Genomic DNA, 25707 nt, shown 5'->3' on the forward strand with positions numbered 1-25707 from the left:
AGTATGATGATTATTAACCTTGAGTTAATTAATCAAAGTATTGAGAAAAGGTGGAGGTATAGAAAATGGTAAATCATAAACTATCAAAACTGTAAAGTCACTTAGCAACAGCAAAAGTTGATTTAATAAGTTAATGAGAAATAACATGGGTTAAGAACAAGAAGCATTAGATAATGATAATTGAAGTCCTACAGGAGGAGAAATGATATAGATGATCAAGATAATGGAACTGCACTTGTAAGAGTCTCCTAGTCTCCTTTCAGTTTTATCAATCAATGATTGCATTACAAAGGTGTACAGTGTACAGAAATCCTCCTCAAGCAATACAAGCAAGCAAGTTATACGTGGCGAGCAGAGCCCTAGTTTTCCTGTCAATAGATAGTAATCTGCAGACTGGCTTTTTTTCTTCTTGTACTAGATTAAGTACTTACCTTTGGGCTTCTGTATGGGGAAAGAAGGATGATAATATGTTCTTCATAATGATATTAAGTAATGACAACATTGCAGTTATAGATAAGTGATCTCACTTTCTTCATTTTGTTTATAATTATCAACTCATCATAATTAATTTAAGTTTACAATACTGATACTCGAGATCTACAATGCCAAATCTGAAATGTATATTGTTCCACAATCAATGTTGAATTCATTCTGTGAAGGTAAAAACATTACACCACATCTTAGCTTTCCCTGAATATAGCTATTAGTTTTTAATTAAAACTTCCACTGATTGGAAAATTTCTTCTCTCAAGTGCAGGTGTTTTCTCCACAGACATGAAAGAGGAAAATGATGTGGTACCTTTTGGTAAAAATGAAATCCTGTACCTTGCAGTGTGTTGGCTTCTTGGGAGAACCATAGAAACACAAACATAAATGTGGGTTTTAATGGATGGATCTGGGCTGTAGGCACTGAGTACTTAGACCTGATCCAGCCCACGCATCCTAGAGGAAACCTTTCTCCTCTTCTTTTGTGAGCACTCATGAGAGCTTGCGTTAAAGATGTGCTAGTGAAAATGGATTATTGTTTTCAGTTAACATGCATCTCTTACAGCTGGTGAGCTGTCTGAGTCAGTAACGTACATACCATGCAAACGTGAGAATGAATTAAGTCCCCTTGTAAGACCTGGGTATGGTGGAATAAATCATTAACCTTAGCATTGGGGACTCAGACGCAGGTGGAGGTGGATCCCCAGTTCTTGGTAGTCAATGGAGATAGTCAATAAGTGGTTCTTACCACTTATATAAGTAGATATATAATATATGAAAAATATATTAAAGCAATAAAGCAAGATACTGGACATCCACCTCTGACTTCTTTACACACACAAGTACCTGCATGCACACCTGCACACCTGTAGCATATATATAACAACCATGCAGTTTTATTACTTACTGGGTACCAATTACTACATCTTGTCCCTATCTAAGAAGTTGTACCTACAAAGATAAACAACAGGAAAAGTAATATGTGAGTCCAAGGCATCCCCTGATTTTGCAAACTTTAACACGCAGAGAAATCTCGTGGGATCTTGCTGACAGGCAAACCGAACCCTGGATGACTTGCAAGTGTGCATAGCTAAGCAGCTCGCGGGGGCAGCCACTTCAGCTGGATCTCATACCACATTTGAGCATGAAAAGGCAGTATCACCCCGCTAATGCAGTGCAGACCATGCAAATACCTAGGACCCACAGTGCTAAGCATTAACCATTTCTCACTGTCTCTGCTGAGAGTCACAAAAGGGTCCCCTAATTTGAAATAGCTTGCTTCGTGCCTTCCTGGCTAAACACAACAGGTAGTGATTGAGCAGAGGCTGAAAGTGCACTCTGCTCAGGGTCTGCAGCGCCTTGCTTGGCTCAGCCCGGCTTTCTTCATCCTCCATTAGCCTCATTAGTCTTGTTAGGTTAGTGCCCGTGGCTGATCGGTATCTCTGTCAAGACAATTGTTGCTGATTAACTATAATTACCAGTAATGGGGCCAGCTTTCTTTTAGACTTTAATGCCCTCAGCTCATCCATTCATTGTTCTGTCGTGAAGGGTCCAATCTGCTAGTCATTGCCTTGCTTATTTTTAAACCAACAAGTTACTTCATGTGTGGGCTTTCAAATATCGACCACTCCACCCAAGTATTCAGGTTTCTCTTTCTCACCTTCCCTCCCTCAATCTCCCCACCTCCATCTCCCTCCCTGCATCTCCCTCGCTCCATTTCCCTCCCTCCATATCCCTCTTTCTATCTTCCCCCTCCATCTGCCCCCTCCATCTTCCCCTCTCCACCTCCCCCATCCACTGCCCTCTCTCCATCTCCCTCCATGAATCTCCCTCACTGCATCTCCCTCCCTCTATCTCCCTCCCTTTATCTTCCCCCTCTATCTGCCCCATCCATCTTCTCCCCTCCATCTCCTCCCTCCATTGCCCTTTCTCCATCTCCCTCCCGGCATCTCCCTCCATTTATTGCCCTCCCTCTATCTCCCTCCTTCTATCTTCCCCCTCCATCTGCCCTCTCCATCTTCTCCCCTCCATCTCTCCTGCATTGCCCTCCCTCCATCTCCCTCTCTGCATCTCCCTCCATCTATCTCCCTCCATCTCCCTCCCTCCATCTCCCCCAACCTCGTTGCAATTTGAAATCAGGCAAACAAGTTTTTTATTTAGTTTCTTCTTTTGGGGGAAGGGACAGGGAAACTGCTGTCATCCCCTATTAATAACTCCTTAAATATCATTCATTTTACTAGTCTGTCGACCCATAAATGTGATAGTTCAGTTTTTAATTTCAGGCATTTGCTCTTAAAGCAAACATGGTCCCTCAAGACCGTAGGCACACATTCCTGTCCACTCCTTCTTATGAGCAGTTCTAAGTAGTAATCAGATAGCACTGCATCAAGAAGTTTACTTGGGATCATTTTCTACCTTTATTCAGAAAGTTTTATTATTATTATTATTATTATTATTATTATTATTATTATTATTATGTGTGTGTGTGTCTTTCAGGCATAAATGTGTAGTTCAAAGGACAATCCTAAGGAGACAATTCTCTCCTTGCACCATGTGGGTCCTATGGGTTAGGCTCAGGTGGTCAGCCTTGTTGTCAAGGACTTTTCTCACTAAGTCATCTTTCCTGCCCCCCAATGTTACTGTTTACCAAGGCTCTGGGCATGGATCTTTGCCAATATAAATTCAGCGAGTGTTGAAAAATTCTTCTTCTTAAAAAAGAGTATTTGTGAAAATGGCATGGCAACTCTTTTCATGAAGATACAATCTTCATGAAAACCATACTAGGATCCAATACAAAACAGATGAGTCTTGGGAGAAATCCACGAAGATATAGCTGTAACACATGGAGAGGTCCCCACCGCATGGTGCCGTAACAAGAGTAATATTCAAGACGCGTACATTATGCATGTGGCTGGAAATGTTTTTTTGAATGAAAGAAACAGAGAGGTTGTCACATCAGTCATCACCTAGTCTCTCTGTTGTTATTCCAAGAACAACAAATAAAAATGAAATACATAACTTTAAATTATGGTATATGTGGTATATGTGATAATGATAACAGTGGGAAAGCCTGATGATGTGCCGTATTGGTTATATAGCCAGTTGTCTTCTAGAATATTCTATTTTGATTAAATATCAAAACAAATGCCCTCATTGTTTGGAATGCCCTCAAAGCTATTCATTTCTTCCAAAGTGGGACTAGGACTGTTTTGTTTATTATCTGACATCAGAAACCAAGACCAAACACTAGAAACTGTGGGTAGAGACCACAAACCCACTTGGCCTATCGGCCAATCTGTCACCCTACCTACCATGCAACCAGGTACTACATGTAATATGACCTGGAACTCTGGAATGTCCATTCTGCCTTCTCATCTCCTTATCAGCCACCTTGCTTCCCATGTCACCATTATACCACACAGGAGCTATCTCGAAAGTACAGGTATACAGCCCTTGATAAGTCCACTGTATTATTTACCAAGACAATCACAGACCACATAGAATCCTGTGCCCACACTATAAATAATGAGCCACAGCCTTGCCTCCACCACATCCATCTCCACCTGAGGAGGGTGTAGCTATCTGTGCCTTTCTCCAATAAAGTTCTATACAACTCTACTGTAACCCCAGTCTCTATTACACAAGGAAATGTGTAGAATCTGATGAGTCCTGCCCCATAAATGTCTGAAGATGAGCAATAAGAATCTTCTAAGCCTACAGAAGTTTTATTTACTCTTAAGCACTGGCTAGCTAGGCCCTTGGTAACTAGGCAATCGTTCCTAGATAAATTGGGACCAATCCTGATGTCATCTGTAGGTGGAGACTGTTTGTTCATTCCCAGCCACCCAGACTTGAAATAATCACACAGAGACTATATTACTTGCAACATTATTTGGGCAATATCTTAAGCATATTTCTAGCTATCTCTTACATCTTAAGTTACTCCATTTCTATTATTTTATATTTTACCACGAGGCTCATGGTTTACCTGCAAGGTTACGGCACGCCTTTCTTCTCTGACAGCAACATAGCTTCTCCCTGACTCTGCATTTTTCCCTCCTATATCTGCTTGGAATTCCTGCCTTGCTCTATTCTGCTAAGCCACTGGCTAAAACAGCTTTATTAGTTAACCAATAAAGTTATATATAACCAATATAGTTAACACATATACAGAAGGACTTCCCACACCATTTCTCCTTTTCTGTCTAAATGAAAAGAAAGCTTTTATCTTTAATATAGCAAAATTACATATGCAAAACAGTTATCTAGCAAGAATTACAGTTACAATATTTATATCTCCTTTATCTTTTATAATAACTAAGGAAAACTATAACTGTCTATTTTTCAACTCCATCAAAGACTCCAGAAGGATATAATATTACCTAAGTAAACAGGAACTGCATTACAAGCAACTTCCAAAACTCTAGAATTTACAGAGACATCTCACTGCCTGGACAGTCACCCAAAGTTCTTCTGTATCATTGAAGCATCCATCTTTAGCCTACAGGCCCATAGTATCTGGCAGACTTTCTCATGAAGCAGGAAATTTCAAAGACAGTTCAGCTTATATTTTCAGTTTGTCAGTCACTTTCTTCTGTGCCCTGCAGAATGTCTAGCAGACTCTTTCATAAATTAGGAACCCTGAAAAACTGTCTCACCTTTAGGCAAGTTTACCTGTCATTTTTTTTGTGGGTCTTGCATGTCCAGTTCATATAGCATAATATTAAGCATTCCAGGCAAGAACAATTTCTTCCCAAATGGTTAGCAAACTCTATAAGGAACCTCTTTGATGCCCATTATCCTCTTGAAGTATATTGATGCTGTTAGGAACAGATGTGTCTCATTGTCAGGAAAAGTCCTAAGTTCTTAAAACATTCTACATGTCATATTCTGTAGGTCTTTGAAAGGTTTGAAGATTATCTCTCCAACTGAAATATATCTCTATATATCTAGAAAACCTAACATGACAATAAGGTTGACTATTATAGATGACTATCTATTAACATATATTTCTTAATTATACTAAATTTGCTCATAATAAAAATATTGAAGTTAGTGTGATGGGCTATAAGTAGGCTTTGTATTTCCACTTACCTTTTTTTTTTTTCGGCTGAAATGGTTAATCAGTGGTAAATTGGAAATGATACCAGGTTTCTGATCACTAGTCTAGACTAACCACCTGAACAGCTAATGATACTGCTGCTTATAGTGAGTAATCATCACTCAACAATACTTAGATAACATTCTAAAGTGTATCAGTATCTATGAGCACATAATGACAGCAATTATATTTTCAAATGAGATTTGGCATGTGTTTTGAGACAATAAACTGAAGATACAGATTTTTGTTAAAGCAAACCATGTGTCAAAATACATGAGAAAAAGAAACTTATTACCAACGTATTTTGTTATGTATTTTGATAGAGCAAATGAATGATTAAAATAGAAATTTATAGTAAATTATTTAATTTTGTGTTATTTTTAATATATCTTTATATCTTATTATATATACATATACAATGTATTTTGATAAAATCTATCCCATTCTGTATCCTCAAATCTTTCCCTGTTTTTCCACCATTTTTCCTTCACAACTTCAAGCTTCATGTCCCTCTTTATGTAGTAAATAAAGTACTAAGCTATTGTTTTTAAAAATGTATATTCTCTGGAAACTCATAAAATTCAAGTTCAAAAATTCTATAATTTTTAAATTTAATGGATAATTATTCTAACTGGAAAGATATTTTTGTATCCCAGAAAGAATGAGCTGTCTATTCTAGAGCCTAGTTTCATCTTTCACATAAAAAATGATTTACATTTTGGTCAGAATGTAAGTAGCTATTTCAATTATAATTTATCATTTTCTATTACATCAATATTTTGATGACATGATTCTTAGATAATTTATTTATCGGTTCTTTAACTGAGAATGAAATTAATTCACATTTACAGTTCTCTAATTTGTTATTAAATTTCTTTATGGGCATATGATTTACTTACATATATTATAGAGTCCTGGAGCATTGAGTGTTTGTTAAAAAGAATAAGCAACAATTAATGAGATTAATCTGGCATACTGTAGATAAACAGTTGTCCTTAGATTTGTCCTAATTTTTATGTTGAGTCTTTTTATATTCTGTAGTTAAAAGTCATTTGAGTATTGTACTTTTAACTTACAGCATTGTGTAAGCTGATTTCTACATTGGCAGATTTTAGGTATATTTTACTGAAGAAGAATGACAGAGGTAGCCTTATTATTTGATTCAATTCACTGACACAGACATAAAACCAGGTCTTTATAACTCAACGCTGCATCTAAGGGCTCACAGCACCTTCTCTGTGAAGTTATTTCTTTCCTAAATTTTTTGGCCTGATGAAATGACTGGAGACACTTTAATCAATTTCAATATGTTCAGACATGCCTAATATGTCTCTTCTTTATTAATGTACTAATAAGTCCTATAATCCTTGGAATGGATCGCAGGCTCAGGCTGTCTTTGTTTATACTTGGGTGCTCCTTGGCAACCACAGACACACGTCACTAAGACTCTACATGAACTGTGATTCCAGATAGCACAGTTACTAAGGTCTTTTTTTTTTTTTTTAATCATGTCTATGTGTTTTGGTTGTCCTATCTGTCTTAACATCAAAACTGCTAGGGTGAATCCAAGTCTATTAACTCAAGGAATGATGCATGTATATCTCGCTGTCCTCTAGGATACGCTTTTGAAATATATGTACAAAACTCTACATTATTTTGGTGACAGAAAAACAACTGATATTCCACATAAGAGATGAAGAAAGTGCATAAGAGAAAAAGAAAGGACAGTTAAGTACGTAACATTTTTGCATATGAGAGAAAGAAGGGACAGATATTAACAATGACAGTACACCAGGCGATGGTGGTGCATGCCTTTAATCTGAGCACTAGGGAGGCAGAGGCAGATGGATGTCTGTGAGCTTAAGGCCAGTCTGTTCTACAGAATGAGTTCCAGGACAGCCAGGGCTGTTGCACAAAAAAAAAAAAAAAAAAAAAAAAAAAAATCCTGTCTCGAAAAAGAGAGAGAGAGAAATAAAGAAGGGTGCAGTAGAAAGTTTTGGTTTATGTGATGTGAACACTTCAAAGTGATGTGAACACTTTAAAGTGATGTGAACACTTCAAAGACTGGGTGAATCATTGCAACCCCATCCCTAATCGAGCTGAAGGGTTCCCAGTGAACTCTTAGGAATGTAACTATTATGTCATTTTTAGAACATGCATGCAAATACTAGACAAAGATGTCCAGCTTATTTAGTTTACAAAATGAAATTGAAATTAAAAAGTTATTGTCTCATATATTTTATAGAGGTCTCAATAATGAGAATACATGTAAACATTTAACTGTAAGAAAAATACAAAGAAATATTTTTGTTCATATTTTTCTTGTGGATGTTTTAAAATTCAGAATAAATTTGTATTGAGCATTTTCTTGCTCATAACAATTTATGTTTTAGTTTATAAACTAGAAACATGAAACTTTATTAGGGATATTATAAAAACAAAAACCCTCAGAGTTGGATAAAGAACTGAATTTGAAAAATTATTTTTGCTTAGCTATATCTATCAAAATTAACATTAAAATATCACCTATACCATTTTCGGAGTACTGAATTTATACTATGTGAGGCCCATATCTGCTATATCAATTTTTTATGGCTATATATGAATAAAATATGCTTGTCTGAAAAAAATCTAGTTGTAACATTAACAAATGAATTTGACTATACAATTGAAGCACATTGAAAGCTATTCTGATGTCTATGGAAACATTTGAAGGGTCTATAAAGAATCTCTGAATGAGAGATCAATAGAAAGCCACCAATGCCACCATTCTGTCTTAATCTAGTTCCAGAACAGCGAGAGCTGTTATACAGAGAAACCCTGACTTGTAAAACAATAATAATAATAATAATAATAATAATAATAATAATAATAGTACTATTTTTAATACCTGTAGGGGAATCTTCTGGAAGGTTGCTACCTTCTTTGTCATTTCAAGCTTTTCAGCACAGAATCTCATTAGTCTTTGGCTCACATAGCTTTGGATGAGATGTGTTTGGGGTAGGAAATATAGTAGAATTTGAATCTTGAAAGAAAATGCATGAAGTAGATATTGTTTTCATATTTTTATTTTTAGTATTTCATGAAAATATGCCTTTTTACCTGATGTATTACTAAATTTGGGAAAGAGCCACAGAGTATCTAGGAACTGGCATTTTTGTTTTACTTCACTCTTCTTGATGGTATATTTTATTCTGAAATTCTCTCGAAAGAGTAATTTTATATGTTTCAATGCATTATGAAAGTGACTGGACAGGACGTTAGAAGTTATTCATCACATTCTTTTAAATTTGTTTTTTGTTCTAAATCTGACAAAGAAAAAATTTGAAGCTAAGACATAATTATCTGGATCCTAAACATTTTTCTCTTTCTAAAGTCTCACATTAAGACAGATTAAATATTTTTAACATTTTAAGTGTGTGTTAAATGTTGACATGATTCTCAGAATTGATTAAGATCACTCAACAAAATGTATGAGCTCAACATTTTTTAAATTCCAATCTCATTTTAAAAAATTAATCAATTCGGACATCCTTGGGCAGTGATAGCTAGCATTTTGTGTGTTCTAAATTAACACAATAGTTACATAGCCTAAGAATTGCTTACTGCTCAGTTGGGCATGTGCACACACAGGTACACATGCTACATACTATGGGAAATGAGTATAAGTCAGAGGAAAAATTGTGACAGAAAGTTCTCTACTTCCATTATATATGTTCTGAGCATTGAACTCAAGTCCTCAGGATTGGCAGCAAGCTCCATTCCCACTAAGCCATCAAATGAGCTCAAGACATGTTTTTACATAGACTGTGACTGCAACATTATGTGAAAGAGTTCACTGGACTTGGTCATTTGAACAGGGTTATTAAATTATCATCGTGCTGTAAAACCATAATACTAAACAGCTGTTGAATAATGCATATTGTGACTTCAATCTCTCAGTGTTTGCAAATGAAAACCTGAAGCAACTACAGTCATTACAAGAGTAGAGGGAAGAGCATCAGGTAAACTCACTTCAGTTTTAAATCATTTGCTTTGGTGAGTAGTCTATTTATAACACACTACGATGTCATTGTAAGACTCAAGATCAGAAGAATCAGGGAAGAATTAAGTTCAAGATGCTGCATGACCCAGTTCTAAGGATTCAATATATGCTCTGGCTGGTTTTCAGCTGTTTTCAAAAACTTGATCCACAGTTGTCAACATCCCATGGGTGGAGATGTTTTGGCATGTGGTATATGGCATATCTGGATTTTCCAACATATCAAGACAGGTTTTCCACATCACTCCACATTCTTGTATCAAGTCACTTTCACAGACTTTCTTTTTTAAAGCAAATTACTCCTAATAGCCCCTCAAATCCTAAGAAATTTCCTCAGTAGTGTGATATATTTGTATCTAACTTTCCAAAATGAAAAAAGTAATGCATAAGTGGTATGTTCTCAGATTAATGAGAAAATTCAAGTTACCATGATACAATTAATTTTTTTATTCGAGATAGGAAACTCAAGTGATACAGGACAACCATACCAATACAGAAAGCTGATATAGTAAAATTCAATTATAATAAATAAGTCCATTTTATTTTTAGTATTATTAACAACATTTATTTTAGTTTCATTCACTTGATTACAAACTATGCATGTGTATCTTATCTGTTTGATACAGGAGTAGTTAATAGAGAAAGGGAGCACCAATAGTAGTCTCTGATGTCTACAAAATGAAATTTGTTTTAACCTGGTGACCCTAACAATACTATGACTTGAGACAGGAATTTTGGCCTGAATATACCTAACTAAAGGTTAAAAGAATAGTCTGTAAATAAACGGTGGGAGGATCATTCATAAACATAAACATCCTCAATTATTCAGAACTTCTTGGTATGGAAGCCATTCATAAAATACTCACTGAGGGCCCAAAGTTGATGAGAAAATATATAATTTATACTATTTTCTTCTTTTATTTTTCTTTCTATTAAAGGCACTTGGTGCAAGATCTGGGATATTTGTGAAATATAATGCAGTGGTTGGTATTTCATACTGCAGTTGATGCCTTAATGGGATGGAAGCAAAGTAAAGCAAAGCCCCATGCTTTAAAATTTTCCATAATCAGCTCAAAACATCTCCTACCAGTGTGAATTTTTGAAAAAATATATGGAGAATAAATAATATTTCAACATATCTATTAGTAGTGTTTGTCTTGCTCTTTATCTGTCTAGCTGAAAAGATTTATGACATTAAGATTTCTGCATTCCAAATGCTTGTCATTTTTAACATCAGAAACCATACATAAAAGGTACTTATTCCATAGAAATATACTTTGAGTCTTTTCCATCCTTTTACTTAGAAGATTATCCTCCCTTGGTATTTCTCCTTTCTACTATCATTTTAGAAACAAACTTTAACACTAAGTTTTTGTTGGACAATTGATAAATTACAGCACAGTGTTTGTTTTTGCAGATGGGCTGCACTGTTCTTAGAACAGTAAGGGGTAATTCTCTACCTCACCAGTGGTCACACCCAGAGTGCCAATTTCTTTACAAGACTGATAGTTTAGAGAAAAACAAAATGAGTGTCCGGATATAAGGCTTGTACTATCCACTATCAAGTGCTGAGTTTTTTTTTTTCCATTTAAACCTTTTAATTATCCCACATACAATCACAAATGTTTTATATATTTAGTCTGGTCATTACTTTCCTATCATAAGATAACCACAAACATATTATAAATTTACAATAGGTGGCAATGTCCCTTGAGGGAAATTCTTTTCATTATCTCAAACTTTAATATTATAACCATTGATATTCTCTTAAATGATGTTACATCACATGATAAAACAGTTGCTGAAAGAAAATACAAAAATCTGTACAAATACATTCTTAAAAATTGTGGCGGGAATACTCATGTTATATATAATCCTCATTTCTGTAACTGGTCACATAAATTTAGTTGGGATTTATTTTTTATTTTTTTAAAGAAAGTAATTGATGAAAAATGAAGCATCAATTAAAACTTTAGAGTTAAAAACATCAATAATTCTAATGAAGATAAAGTAAAAAGACACCATTTTAAAAGTTTGTTTCTTGCCTCCAAGTTTGTATCACTGTGACAAAACAGTATTTCTATACTTACTGCACAAAAGATGCCTAGATTTAAGAGCTACTTCTACTTTAAAACTCCTTTACTGGGAACATTTGCCACACCGAGAAAGGGAAAGCCTGTCCTGCTTTTTCTCTCTAGCCTGAAAGAATTGGGATGCTGGCATTACCGTGGAAGAAGCAGCACCTGCTAGTTTAAATACACATTTTACAAAACCTCTCCCATGGGCGTGGATTTAGCTAGTCAATTAGCAGATGAAGTTACTTAGTTTGCTTTAGTTTTCTGTTATTTCACCAGTAAGTCCATGGTCTTGGATTAATTAGTGTCTCCTTTTTATTTGGTTTTTCCAAGGAAGACAACACTGATCGTAACAGTAGGTGTATTTCTAAATTATTATTTTCAGTTTGTGGGTAAAAAAAAAAAATGGAATGAATAAAACACATGAAGACAAACACCAAAGACCAATTCAGGTTAAACAACTATGCAAAATTGATACGTAAAATGCCATGGGTCTTATTGAATTTTAAAAGGCTGGGTGTACGTTTTCCATTTTTGAGAACATCACATATATCTGTTGCTTCCCCACCTTACTGGAAAATGCATCCATTTATTATCAAAATAAAATTCTTTTATCCATGAAATTTGCTTATATGCCATTCTAAGAGTGGAGTTTAAGCATAAGTGCCGTGTATTTTTTTTCTACTAGGTGTAACAAAAGCAATATTCCTCTTAGAAAATGAAAACAAAATAAGATTTTTCTTTCCAAGGTGGAAGCTTGCAAACCATCTTGCCTATATTCATCTGAAATAATGCCGTGTCAGTGGTTGGCAGTGCTCTTGGGAGTCAAACCTGGATACCATTCTTACCCTGTGCTGTGATATCCATTGGAATAGGTGAACTGTAAATGACAGATGAAATGACCTCAGTATCTCACTTTCAGAACAACTGATACTGATGGTACTGATACTGACTCATACCTGTGCAATAAGCAACTGAATGCCACATACTGACTATGACTAGGCCTTGAGTGAGTTATACCCTGACAAGGAAGAGAGTGGTAGCCAACCACAGATGAAGCACGTTTCTGGGAATGAGATGAGATAATTAGAAGGAGCGAATTTCCTGGAAGAGTTTTGACTGATGAGGACAGTCAAAGTCCACCAGTCACTGTAGGCAACCAGGACTTTCTGACTTTGGTACAATGGGACTCTTAACAACCCTGTCTGAATTCTTACGTTTTCTCCAAATTCATATTCCAATCTGGCCGCCACTGATAGTTTCATTGGTGAGTCACGAGGGTGGAGCCGCAAGGAACAGGATTAGTGGCCTGCTAAAGACACCCAGAGAGTTGGTCAGTGCTCCCTGTACATGAGCATAAAGGACAGGAGAGTTGTGGGAGGGAACAAATTGCCTTTAGTAGACACCAGCCTGCTGACTCCTTCATCTGTACTTTCTATCCTTCAGAACAGTATGGGATTCCTTTCTGCCACTCAGAAGCAGCTTGAATAAACCAAGGCACTCTCTTTCTTGTGTTTAATTTAGAGATGCTTTCCTTTGGCTCTATTCATTATAAGGCTACGATATTCCTCTATTTGTGATAAAGCAAACCCTGAATACACACCATCTCACTCACATGTAATTGTAGTTCTTACCCATCATCAAATGAGCTTCTTCTGGCAGAAGACAAGCCCATTACAGAAAGCTACAACTGGTCAAAATGCAGAAAGCAACTGACTATCCAGTGTCCAACTCTGGTTGATCCATCTACAATGTAACCCATACATCTAAGGCACAGGGGACATTAAAGAAAAGGGGGTGGAAAGATTGTAAGAAACAGTCTTCTCCAGGGACAAATTTCCTGGTAGGTTGACAGTACTTAGTCATTCTTAACCACATATGTATAGCTGCATCAGTAAATAGATTCCAAGATTATAGTTACATACCCACATGTGCATATTTATGTGAGAATACTCATTTTAAAAGAAGAGGCAATGAATTCAAGAGAAAGCAGAGGGCCAAGACAACCGGGGTAAAAGGGTGGAAACAATGTAATATACCACTCTTATAAAGTTTACAAATATTCTAAATAAAATATAATCCCTTTCTTCTGGAGGAGGTAGATGCAAAGTCACTACCTTGGTCTTTCCAGAAATTAAATATATATGACTATGAGTTATTTCATCTGTAAAACAGACATAAAGTATGCCACTTCAGTAGAAACATACATTCTAGTCCAGTGGACTGTATGAAAGATTTATTCTGCATGATACTTATGATTCATTCTGTGTGATACCTATGATTCATCTGCATGATACCTATGATTTAGGATCAAGTTAGTACAGCAGTATTTTTTTTAAGTACTGAAACAAAATACTGGAAGGTAGGTAACTTTATAAATAAAAGGGGGTTATTGTTCCTTAAAGTTCTTGAGATCCAAAATTTAGAGGTTCTATGTATTGACATCTTTCTTGCTGAAAGTATCATGAAATTATGACACACATCAAATATCAGTTATATTGTGTTTTCAGTTTCTTAATATTTCCCAGTGGAAAATCTTAACACACAGTCCCTGGGAGACTTCCTCATTCATAGGCAAGCCATAGCAGTTAGTATTGGAAATGAGTGGAAAACTGATTTTGTTCAGATGTAATAAAACATGTGAAAATTAGCTTTCATTGATTCTAAACGTTTTAAATAATAAATCTTGAAATGTATAAATAATCATTTGGACTCTAAAATTTGTCCTGTATTATGTCAAGTAAATGTGTTTTTTATATGAAGAGTGTGTTAAAAGAGTGCATTTTTATAATTTAAGAAAATTAAAGCACATAAAATTAAATGAATATTTAATAAACTAGATCAGCTTATACATCAGTAATAAGATATATCTTAATTCAACCTTATTTGTTTCTTGAGTGAACTGGTCTTCAAAATCCTCCTGCTTCCTGAGCTCAGGATCAGGCCAGTTCATTCAAAATCCCAGCTGGTGTTGGGAAGGGAGAGGGTGAATCAGGAGCCTCAATGTAGTCTGTCAGCTATCCAGGGCAGTGGAACACCTCTGTGACAAGTCTGGGCAAATAGATGCCAGGAGCCCATTGCAGGGCTCATCAACAAATAGTGAATTCAACTCTCTTCTACAGAGAATCCTGAAAAGCACATTTATTTTCTTACTAACTTTTATCTATTTATTTATTTTTAATTTTTTAAGCCATAATTTTATTCCAGCAAATTTAGATTACACGTATGGTTAGTGTTGCATAAAAATTATTGTTGAAGATTATTTGTTCAAAATGTTGAAGAATGCAAAATCTTGAGACATATGCAATTAAGAAGTCATGCAAAATTTTCTGTCAAATTAGAGAGGTCATAGCTGATTTCACAGTCCCCTGAGTGTAGACAGGTTTCCAGAATTAAGGGACTACAAATTGTTGCATTACAACTTGGAAGAATATGCATGAAAGAGGATTCCCAAATAATTAAATTCTTGGGTATTTTTTTCAAATTTTACATAGATTCATGACCCTATAAATATACTTAATATACCTATATGGGAATAAAGCCAATAAAAATTTTAGTTATGATTATTAACACATTGCTTTGATTAATGTGATTTACAGTAACATTTTCATACATGCATATGTGTTCTTGTTCTATAATTTCACCCCTTGGCTCTCCTCTCTTTCCATTTACCTACTCAATTCCTAGAAATGCTTCAAGATAATTTGAAGTAATATATTGCAAATAATTATCATATCCTTTTATTTAATTATTTATTAAAAATTTCCACCTCCTCCCATTTCCCTCCCCCTCTCACATTCCCCCTCCCCCTTCCCATTTAGTCCTAAGAGAAATCAGGGTACCCTGCCCTGTGGGAAGTCCCCTCCATCCAGGTCTCTTACTAACTTACAAATGAGTGTAAGCAACCATAATGCCACTTTTATATAGGAATGCCACTTTTATATAGGAATCCCATTAGACTCTGCTCATTTTTTTTTTTTTTTGTTTTGTTTTTTTTTGTTTTTCGAGATAGGATTTCTCTGTGGCTTTGGAGCCTGTCCTGGAACTCCCTTTGTAGACCAGGCTGGCCTCGAACTCATAGAGATCCGCCTGCCTCTGCCTCCTGAGTGCTGGGATTAAAGGCGTGCGCCACCACCACCCAGCAGCTCACTCTTAATTATAAACAGAGTTAAAGCCTTTGGATACTTAAGGGAAACTTCCAAAATAATAACTAATAAACTAGATTAGGAATGAAAGCAAGAAAGAGAGAGGGATGTGTGTGTGTGTGTTTTGAAAAAAAAAACACCCCGCCATACCTCCTATCAGCCTGCATATGTTGGATGTGCAACTGAAGCTCAAGACATAAAAAATATCTTTAAACTTATTTTGGAAATTACAAAAGCTATAAATAGCTACAAGTAGTTTGGATTATGAAGGTTCTCCAGACAAGATAAAACCTTGTGTGGTAATCAATAGGAAAAACATATTATGTAGTCCCTAGTGGGGGTTCCTCACCATTCTCCCTTCTGTATGCAAAGGTCACACAATCCATCACACAAAACTGGTTTTCCTTTCCCTTCAGTCTTGCCTGATCTGGAGACTAACTTTGAAGACTGATGGTGTTGATCTGGGACCTTGGGCCTGACACACGGAGAGATGGAAAGCCTTCACGTATTTCCTATGGAAAGGTTTTTTTAGGGGTCAAGTTACTACATCTAAGAGAACCCAAAAATTCATGTAAAGAGAATGGAATCAAGAATGAGGACACCCTTAGTTAATATTTCAGGTGATTTCTTAACAAGAGACCAGTTGCTTGAGTAGCCACTGTTGAGATTCTTTTGGAATTTTCATCTATGCAGACATCCAGCAGGCATGCTGGGAAATGAAACAATTATGTAGTCAGTTTCAAGAACATTTTTTGAGGTGATTGGTTACGTAGCAATAGGTGATCAGAGCCGGGATCTAGAAAACTAAGTAAATGTGCTTGGTGACTCTGCTTTTCTTGAATTTATAGTTGTTTCAATAAGACAAACATTTGAAGTTAATATCATGAGGAAGACAAATAATATGATATTTGAAAATGTCTAGGTAAAAATAAGCTATAATATGGGAAGTCACAGCTATTATTAACTTTAGACAACTAATATTACAGTCTTAAAATACGTAAGTCAACAACTGGTAGAACGACAAGGAGAGACATCCTATTACATGCTCAGATCTGGCAGCTAAAAAATAAAGGTTTGTGAAAGAAAGTTTTTATCATACAAAGAGACACATTTTACCTTGAGATTTTTTTAGGCACACACACACACACACACACACACACACATACTCCTCGCATTTATATCTAGAATCTGAGAGTAACAGGAAAACTCCTCTATCTAACTCCAGGTTTTTATTATTAAGATCAATTAGAATTCAAGCTACAGATAATCTTCTTTGAAGCTCAGCTCTGTTTTTCTTAGAGGGACTCACAGCTTAATTGCACACTTTAGTCTTAATGGAAGACTCTAGTAAGTCTGGTCAGTTTCAGGGACCTCCTGAGGCTATTTTGAGTTATTTTTGTCAAGAGTAATCAAGCTGGTATTATTTGGGTAGAGAAACCTCAATTGACAAAATGGCTCTATCCGATTGGCCCGTAGGCACATCTGTGGGGGCATTTTCTTGATAATGATTGGTGTGGAAGAGCCCAGGCCAAGGGAAAAGGGGATGGATACGTGTGTCATCCCTGGGCAGCTGGTCCTGGATTAAAAGCAGGGTGAGCAAGTCATGAGGAAGAAACAAGTAAGCAGTGTTTTTCCGTAGCCTCTGCTTCAGTTCCTGACTTCATGTTCCTGCATTAAGTTCCTGTCTTGTTTTCCCTCCCTCAATGGTCTGTGACAGTATTTATAAACCAAATAAGTCCTTTCCTCCCCAGGTTGTTTTTGCTTGTCATCTTTATTATAGATATAAAAAGCAAATGAAGACAACTTTTGTAAAATAGAAGACTAAAGAGCTTGGCAAAATTTAAAATATCCTCTAACCGTTAAAAGTATAAGTGTAAAAGAAATCAACAAAGTCATGGGATAACATGATAGACAGTCAAGATCTCATTTATTATTATAGATAACCTCATTTATAGCATATGTCTTTTCAATATATGTCGTCTATTCAGCCATGTTGACCATAGAACCAATATTGGTCATACATACTAACAAAATTGGGTGTGGTATAGTATCAAAACACAACACGATTTAATAGAAAGTCAATATCACTAAAATGTTTAAGAAGCCTTAATTATGCATAAATCAAGCCACCATCTATCAAGTCATGTAATCCTTTCTTACAAAGTTAGCAAGGTAAATTGAATGATAAAGTAAAATAAAAATACATTTGGTGGCAGGAGAGATCCAGAACAAACCGAAGAAAGTAATGGCAGGACGACCAGAATGGTAGTCACTTCAGAGATGGGGGGAAATAGAGGTGAGGCAATGTGGGGAGCTGTGCAAGAGATGTTCTGGGGCAAGGGTTGAGGGGGATTTTTTAATTGAGAGAAATTTTGGTGACCCATATGTGTACTTTCCTCAAGTATACCTAATTATGATTTTTGAATATTCTTTCTAACATAGAATTTTTATTGATTATTTGGGAATTTCACATCCTGCAACCCAATTACATTTCTAAGTTCTCTCAGCCTCACCCCATCTTTGTGTGCCCCCCGCCAAAACAAGAAGTAAAAGGAGGAGGAAGGGAAGGAGGAAGAAGAAGAAGAAAGGGAAGAAGGAGTACATGAAGAGATGAGGAAGAAAAGGAGTAGAGGAGGAGGAAAACAAGGCCAACTTGTGTAGTCCATATCCTCAGTGGAGCATGGCCAACTCCCAGTATCCATCCCCTTAAAGAAAACTGAGTCCTTCCCTACCTGCCTCCCACCAGAAGCCCTCAGTTGTGGATATCTACACTTCAGCATTCTTAGCACAATTTTTAAGAGTTCTCTTAGATGATTTCCTGTCTAGGATGTTACTTTCTTTTTGGGGGGGGGGGGTGGGGGTAGAGTTGTCACAGAAGCTTTCTATGTTCCTTTGTCTCAGTCAGTGATAGCACTGCAAAAGTAGCTTCCTTGCCCATTACAATCAACTGGAACAAGGATCATGGACTTTCACTTGGTTCCTAGTGACAGCTCAGACTATGGACATCTACATGGTCTCCGGCATCAGTCTGTGCCATGGACCTCAGCATGGTCTGAATTTAATTTTAATGTAGATATTCTATAGATAGTAAGCTCTGAATAGACATGGTGAAGAATATATCATAAATTTCAAGGAATCTAGAACTTAATTGAAATGCACAGAAATGTTATAGGGCTTACTAGATGGCTGGAATGGGCAGAGCATATGAGATCAAACGTGAAAGTCTAATGGGTGGATTACTTAAACATTATTTGTGTTGTATGTTTTATGAACATCTCCACAATAAACTGAGGAAAAGAGTTTGAAAGCAATTCCTGTACATAGCTGAATAAGAGGAAGGTTCCCAGTTATTAATTAATCTCTTAAATATTCATGTTTTGATGTCATTAGTACATGTTAAATTCTCTAGTAGTAAGTAATCAAAAGCCATGGAAAAAGTCTAGTGTCCATGAGGTGCTTTGGAAAAACTGAGCACATGGCTTTAAGAATGGCTCAGTAATTTTAGGGTAAACTATTAATTTTAGAGTTGCTTTTGATCTATATAAGATTTGATATGATAGCAAGATATCCAAGCATATTTTCTACGCAGTTCCTCAATGCATTACTGTCGCAAATCTATTACAATTAACAACCAATATGTTGAAAATCCATACTTTATTTGACTTGTTTAGTTGTATATAACTTTTGGAATCAAATAGTATGAAGTCTTGATAAAAACACGTGATAAAACATCAAGGAAAGCATCCAGATTCTTCTTTATTGCACTTACAAAGTTCACCCAAATATCCCTATTTGTAGTTTAAAAGGAGATAAGGAGGTAAAATTTTATTTAGATTATTTAGTTAAAATTACTTTATAGTTAAAATTGATATTTAAACTTTGATGTAAGTATCTCAATAGCTACCAACAATGTGTTTCCAAAGAAAAGAAGTAATGCAAAAATAATGTTTTCACAAGCTTGTGTCACTACTATGAAGTGTACTAATGAAAGTCACCTGGTAGAAGGTGTGTCCAGGATGTCACAACGCTGGGAAACAGGATGCAGACTGACACTTAACGACACCCGTCAAAATGTAGGAGGAAACTGGAAACAGATACTGTGCTGTGGAGGAATGGCTGTGCTCCTGTTATGTGGTGTGATTTGAAGACTGCCTAAAAGGAGATGCGTAGGTCTTCTGCCCCAGGCTCATGACTGCTGTGCTCATGATTTATACAGATTCATGGCATTCTATAATGTTCACCCTCAGTAAAAATCATCTGTAGCCAGCTGGGCGATGTTAGCTAGGAATTAATCACAAACATCTGTTTGCTTTTACAGACATGCTGACTTTCCCTCCAGATACATTTTGTTGTTGTTGCTTACGGAAAGTAGGTGGTCACCTTTAACATGTTATTTTAGTTTTCTTTATTTTCTGATAAAGGTAAAAAAAATCAAAGGAAAATGTGTGTGTGTGTTTTTATGTGAATTTCCTTCACAAGGCTTGTTTCTCTTTGAAACACAGTCTTTTAATATTGTAGAAGAATCTCTAACACTTTCTATTTAACTCAGTGGTCCTTTTTAATCTTAGAAAATAATGGTTCACAAAAGTATTTTCCTAGAATGAAATCATTAGTTTTTCAAATTACTCTTACATGAACTCTTCCCCAGGAGTTCACTTGAAATGATATCAGTTTATTTCCCAGCTCTGGTCTCTGCCTAATTTCTTGTTTTTGCCTCCATCCTCTTCCTCTTTCTGCACCTCTTACTCCTTTGAGTCTTTTTTTCTTTTTTTACATTTATTTATTTTCACCCACCTGTGTGTGTGTGTGTGTGTGTGTGTGTGTGTACATGCAGGCACAGATGTCATGACATCTGTGTGGAGGTCAGAGGACAGCTTTCGAGACAGCTTTTTTTAGTACAGTGGTATTCAACCTTCCTAATGCTGCGATCCTTTTATAAAGTTCCTCATGATGTGGTGACCCTCAACCATAAAATTATTTTGTTGTAAATTCACAACTATAGTTTTGTTGCTGTTGTGAATCATAATGTAAGCATCTGATATACAACCCTCGTGAAAGTCAGTCGACCACCCAAAGGGAGGTCAACCGAACCACAGGTTGAGAACCACTGTTCTAGTGTTCCAGAACTTGAGCCAAGGTCTTTAGGCTTAGCAGCAGACTCCTTTAGCTGCTGAACCGTCTAACAGGCCCTCACCAACATATGCTTGTTAAAGAATACATTCCTTATTACCATAAGGATTTATTTTCTATATTAAACTATCTCCTGATATTTATGTAACCTTCAATAAAGATTCATTGTTTGTTTCACCATACATTTATGAAAAGAATATATTTTGAAAGTTTGAAAAAAAAGTGCAAATATCTGAAATATTTCCTCTTTGAAATTCTTGAGTCTGTTTTGACCCACACTCTGACACAAACACCCAGAGACAAGGTATTTCTCTAGAAAGGAACAGGGGTCAGAAGCTCCAGGATCCACAGACGCTGATATTACTTTTTTTAAAAAAACCAATCCCCTTGTTTGTTTGTTTAAATTATTGTATAGGGCATGTTGTATGATATATCAGGGCTCATACCTTTCATGCAATATCAGACCACAATAATTAGCTCCCTACCTCCTTATCTTTAAGGGTGGCATCTGTCTTCCAATCACTCTCTGCTTATAATCAGCGTGACAGGTTTCTGTGAGCCACTGTCACTACATTCTGCTGTGGTACACTTGGACCATATTAATTTGCTCTAATGGGTAGCGATACCCCTTATCCTGCTGCCCCCAATCTTCTTTCTTCTTATCTACTATCCTCTCATAGTCGTTAATCTGCATGTCGCTGTTCTATCTCAGCTTTCACATATGAATGAACATGTGGCTGTTGTCTCTCTGTGTCTGACTTTTTCACTTAACATAGTGTCCTCCAGTTCCATGTATTTGTCTACAAATGACAGACTATGGAATACTTTTCCAAGGTACATTTATGTGTATATCCAGTCATCCTTTGAAATGGGCATCTAGCTGAATCCATGTTGCACTATTGTAAACAGCACAGCACGGGATATGGGTACCAAACCTCTGTTTTGAGAGGTTGGTGTCATGTCCTTTGGGAAATCCACCTACAAGCAGTACAGCTGTGTTAAGCAAGCTAATCTGGTCTTAGTCTTTTGAGAAATCTTTTCATAGTTTTTAATGATGGCCATTCCTGTGTATATTATCACAACCGTATACAAGAACCCCTCCTCTGCATTCATTGCCAGGGTTGTTAGTCCTTTGACTTCCTGATAATGGACAATCTTATTGGGAGATAGAATCTCACTGCGATTTTGATTTGCATTTCTTACAGCTAGTGATGCTGAGGATTTTATTTAAAAATCTTAAAACCCTCTTCCATCTCTTGTATTCTGTTAGTGATGCTTGTAGTTCCTGTACACTTACTTACACTTTTTCATTTCCAGAATTCCCACAGTTTGTGTTTTTTATTGTTTCTTTTTTATTTTCAAGCCTTGAACAGTTTTTCTAGTGTCCTTCAACTGTTTATTTATTTTTTTGACTCTTTTTAAGGGGACTGTTTCTAATTCTTTGACCTGCTCTTAGGATTCTTTTTCTCCTACTAGATTGCCTCGCCCAGACTTGATGTGAGGGATTGTGCCTAGTTTTATCTTAAAGTGTTATGCTGTGTTAGGTTGATATCCTTGGGAGGCCCGCTCTTTTCTGAAGGGAAACAGAGGAGCAGTGGATTTGGGGAATAGAGGAGATATTTGAGGAGACTGGGAGAAATGGAGGTAGGGGAGGCTGTGTACAGGATTTATTCTGAGAAAAGAATAAGTAGAAAAGAATCTCTTACCTCTTTCTCGGGTCTATTCAATCTGTTGCATCTTCCAAGTAATAAAGTTTCACAGAAACCTATTTCTATCAGAAGATTCTACTTAGTATGACGTCGACAAATATGGAGAACTTATGAAGAATTCTGTGATTGTTTTGCTTTGTGTGCATTGTTTTAACTGTGACTGTATTTTTAATGAATTGGGGAAATTACTTTCTGTCAATAGAATACTCTGCAGGAAACATGTATGTTGTACATGGGCTCAGTGTTGTAATGTTCTCTGTGCAGAGGTTAGATCTTATCTTTTTTACAATATTCTACTTAAACTAATATCTATATTTTATTTGGTTTGTTATAAAATTATTGTAATACATGAAATATGAGCATAAAGTAACAAACCAAACACGACTTAGTAAGGGACAAAAAGAAAATATAAATTTTCCAAAACGGTGTCATGGAGAAGTATAATGTCTAAATTTGTTTAACTATAAAATTATTTTTTCCCACTCTACCACTTGATAATAAATGCTAGAAAAATAACCTTCCCAAGTAAGGTTTATATTTTCCAACTGGAAATTACTTTAAAAAAAAAGAAAAAGAAAAAGACCAGGAACAATATTTTATAATGGGAAAGATAGGTAATTCTCATGATTCTTATTTTTTATCCAGACTTAGGTAAAACAGTCTATCAGTAGAAATGTTACACAAACAGGGCCTGTGCTTCTAAAAACGGGCCTTTGTTCTTCTTAATCATTATTGCAGTAATGGTGATGGAACCCAAGCTCCCACTTGCTAAGCCAGTTTCTATCTCAAAGTTATATTCTATAGTCTTTGAGATAGTTAAAATTATTTTATATGTTGAGCAGAATTTTAAGAACAATTTTTCTTCATTGTTCAGGATTTTATACACATATACAACTAAATATCCACCCTCAGCTCTGCTCTCAACTCTCTCCATATAATTCCTATATTCCCTTTCCTACGTTCATCTTTCTTGATAACCCACTAAGTTCTGTCGGTGTCATTCATGTAGACACAGGTATGGGTCATCCATTAGAGCAAGAGAACCCAAGCAGTGGTCACACCCTCCGAAGAGATTGATACTCCTCAGCAGCTATCCACGGTCGGGAGATGCTCAAGCAGGGATGGAACCTGGAGAACACCTCTTTCTTTGCTAGAATGTTGGCTGGCTCGACCTTGCTCAGGAACCCATAGCTGCTCTGAGCTCATAAATGCACTCACCACGTCCTGTCCAGAAGATGGCATTTCACATCTTTTCTCTGCACTCTCTGGCTCCTTTTCTTTTCCACATGATCCGTGAACTCCAGTGGAAGACTGCGCAGCGTAGAAAGATAGAGTATTAATAAAAATGTCAGATTTTGACATTAGAAAATGAAGGAGTGGTGACTAAGTTTGCTCTTCTTGAACATCTGCAAAGTAATAATTAAAAACACATGACCAAGAGGTTCTCAGAAGTCACATGACAGTAGAGCCTGCCACCTCCACCACAGTTTTAATATGGATCCTCGAGCAGAGAATGGGAGTCTCAAAGCCTGGTAGTTTCTGAATTTGGTATTTTAATCCACACAGCAATATGTAAGAGAGGAAGAAAAAGTAGAACTATGATGAGTCTGCCTATATTACGCAAGCCTGGCTCTTAACAGTTTTCCACTCTAGATAAGTTCTTTTTCTTCCTAAAGATTATTCAAGTGTACAGGGCCCTCAATATTTTTATTTCTGTTTGCTAGCTCTCAGTCAATAAGACAAGACCTATTTGAAATTGTGTTTTTTCCCCCTTGGAAAGTTCAAGCATTTGTCAAGAAAGCATTATAAAATAGCTCAAGTCTTCTAGACAAATAGACAGATCTCCTATATAAATACAAGTTAAGGAATGAGTACACGGTTCTGAAGCTGGTAAAACACCAAAGTCCAGCCTGATAGAGAAGTGAAAGAAAAAGATCATGTGTTATATTGCTTATTTTTAATCTGAACTCTACTCGAAGAATTTAAATTTTAGATCTAATTCATCAAGTTGGCAAAATTCAGCTCTAATGTAGAACAAGATAAACATGCTATTGAGATGGTGGTTCAAAACAATGACTCTTTATGAGGTCAGAGCAGCTTGGGGATGGTCACATGGGATTGAAATTTGACAGGCATCCTTGGTTCCTCATCTAGGGTTGACAGTGACTATCTTCCCAAAGTGTGACTGGTGACTTCAGGTCTTTTCTTTGGAAGAGAAAATGGAGTACAGTGGCCAGTTTGTTTCCCTGTTAACCATTTCCTTTCATATCTTTTGGGGACTATAAGCTATTTCTACTAATGGTAGATTGTTATTGCTTTCATCGATTGTGGGCTAAAACACTATTTCATTCTTTTAAGGCTTGACCAGAAATGATTATAGAAATGACATACACCTTTTAATATTAAGTAGTACAGAGGAAGGAATCATGGACCAGTGAAGTTGCGTTGATAGTTTTCAATATTCAAAATTAAATTTCCCATTTTTATTCTCAAAAGTTAGAAATTTGTCTTTTGGTGCCCTGTCTCCTATGTGATCACCTACATCAGCGCCCTTGCGAACTGCTGTTGTTAATGACAGACACAGGTACCTAGGGATTGCATTGTGCCATCAATACAGGGCAGAGAGATGTTAGCTGCAGACCCTAAAGGGAAACACAGTTCATCGCACAAATTGAGTTTATGTACTGAAGAAAGACTGTGCTAACCACAAGGGGGTTCAAACCAAATGTCCAAAGGAGTCTCCGGATGTCGAACCTGATACTTCAACCATGAACCATTCTGTTTTGTGTTTGTCCAGTGTGATTCTTACACTGACCCCAAGATATTAGAAGGACCCTCTGCCCCTGTGGAAACCTTTCCACGCGCTTCCATTAAAAGATGAGTTTGTTTAGCTCTGACTTCAATCGCGATAGTAAATAGTATATCCTCCGTTAAAAAGTGAGTATAATCTCAGGGTGGGAGTAGAAAATGCCCCTAGCGACTTTCCAGTCTAAGAAAGGAGTGTGAATATCACAACTCA

The sequence above is a fragment of the Chionomys nivalis genome, chromosome 18 (assembly GCF_950005125.1).
Source record: "Chionomys nivalis chromosome 18, mChiNiv1.1, whole genome shotgun sequence".
NCBI lineage: Eukaryota > Metazoa > Chordata > Mammalia > Rodentia > Cricetidae > Chionomys > Chionomys nivalis.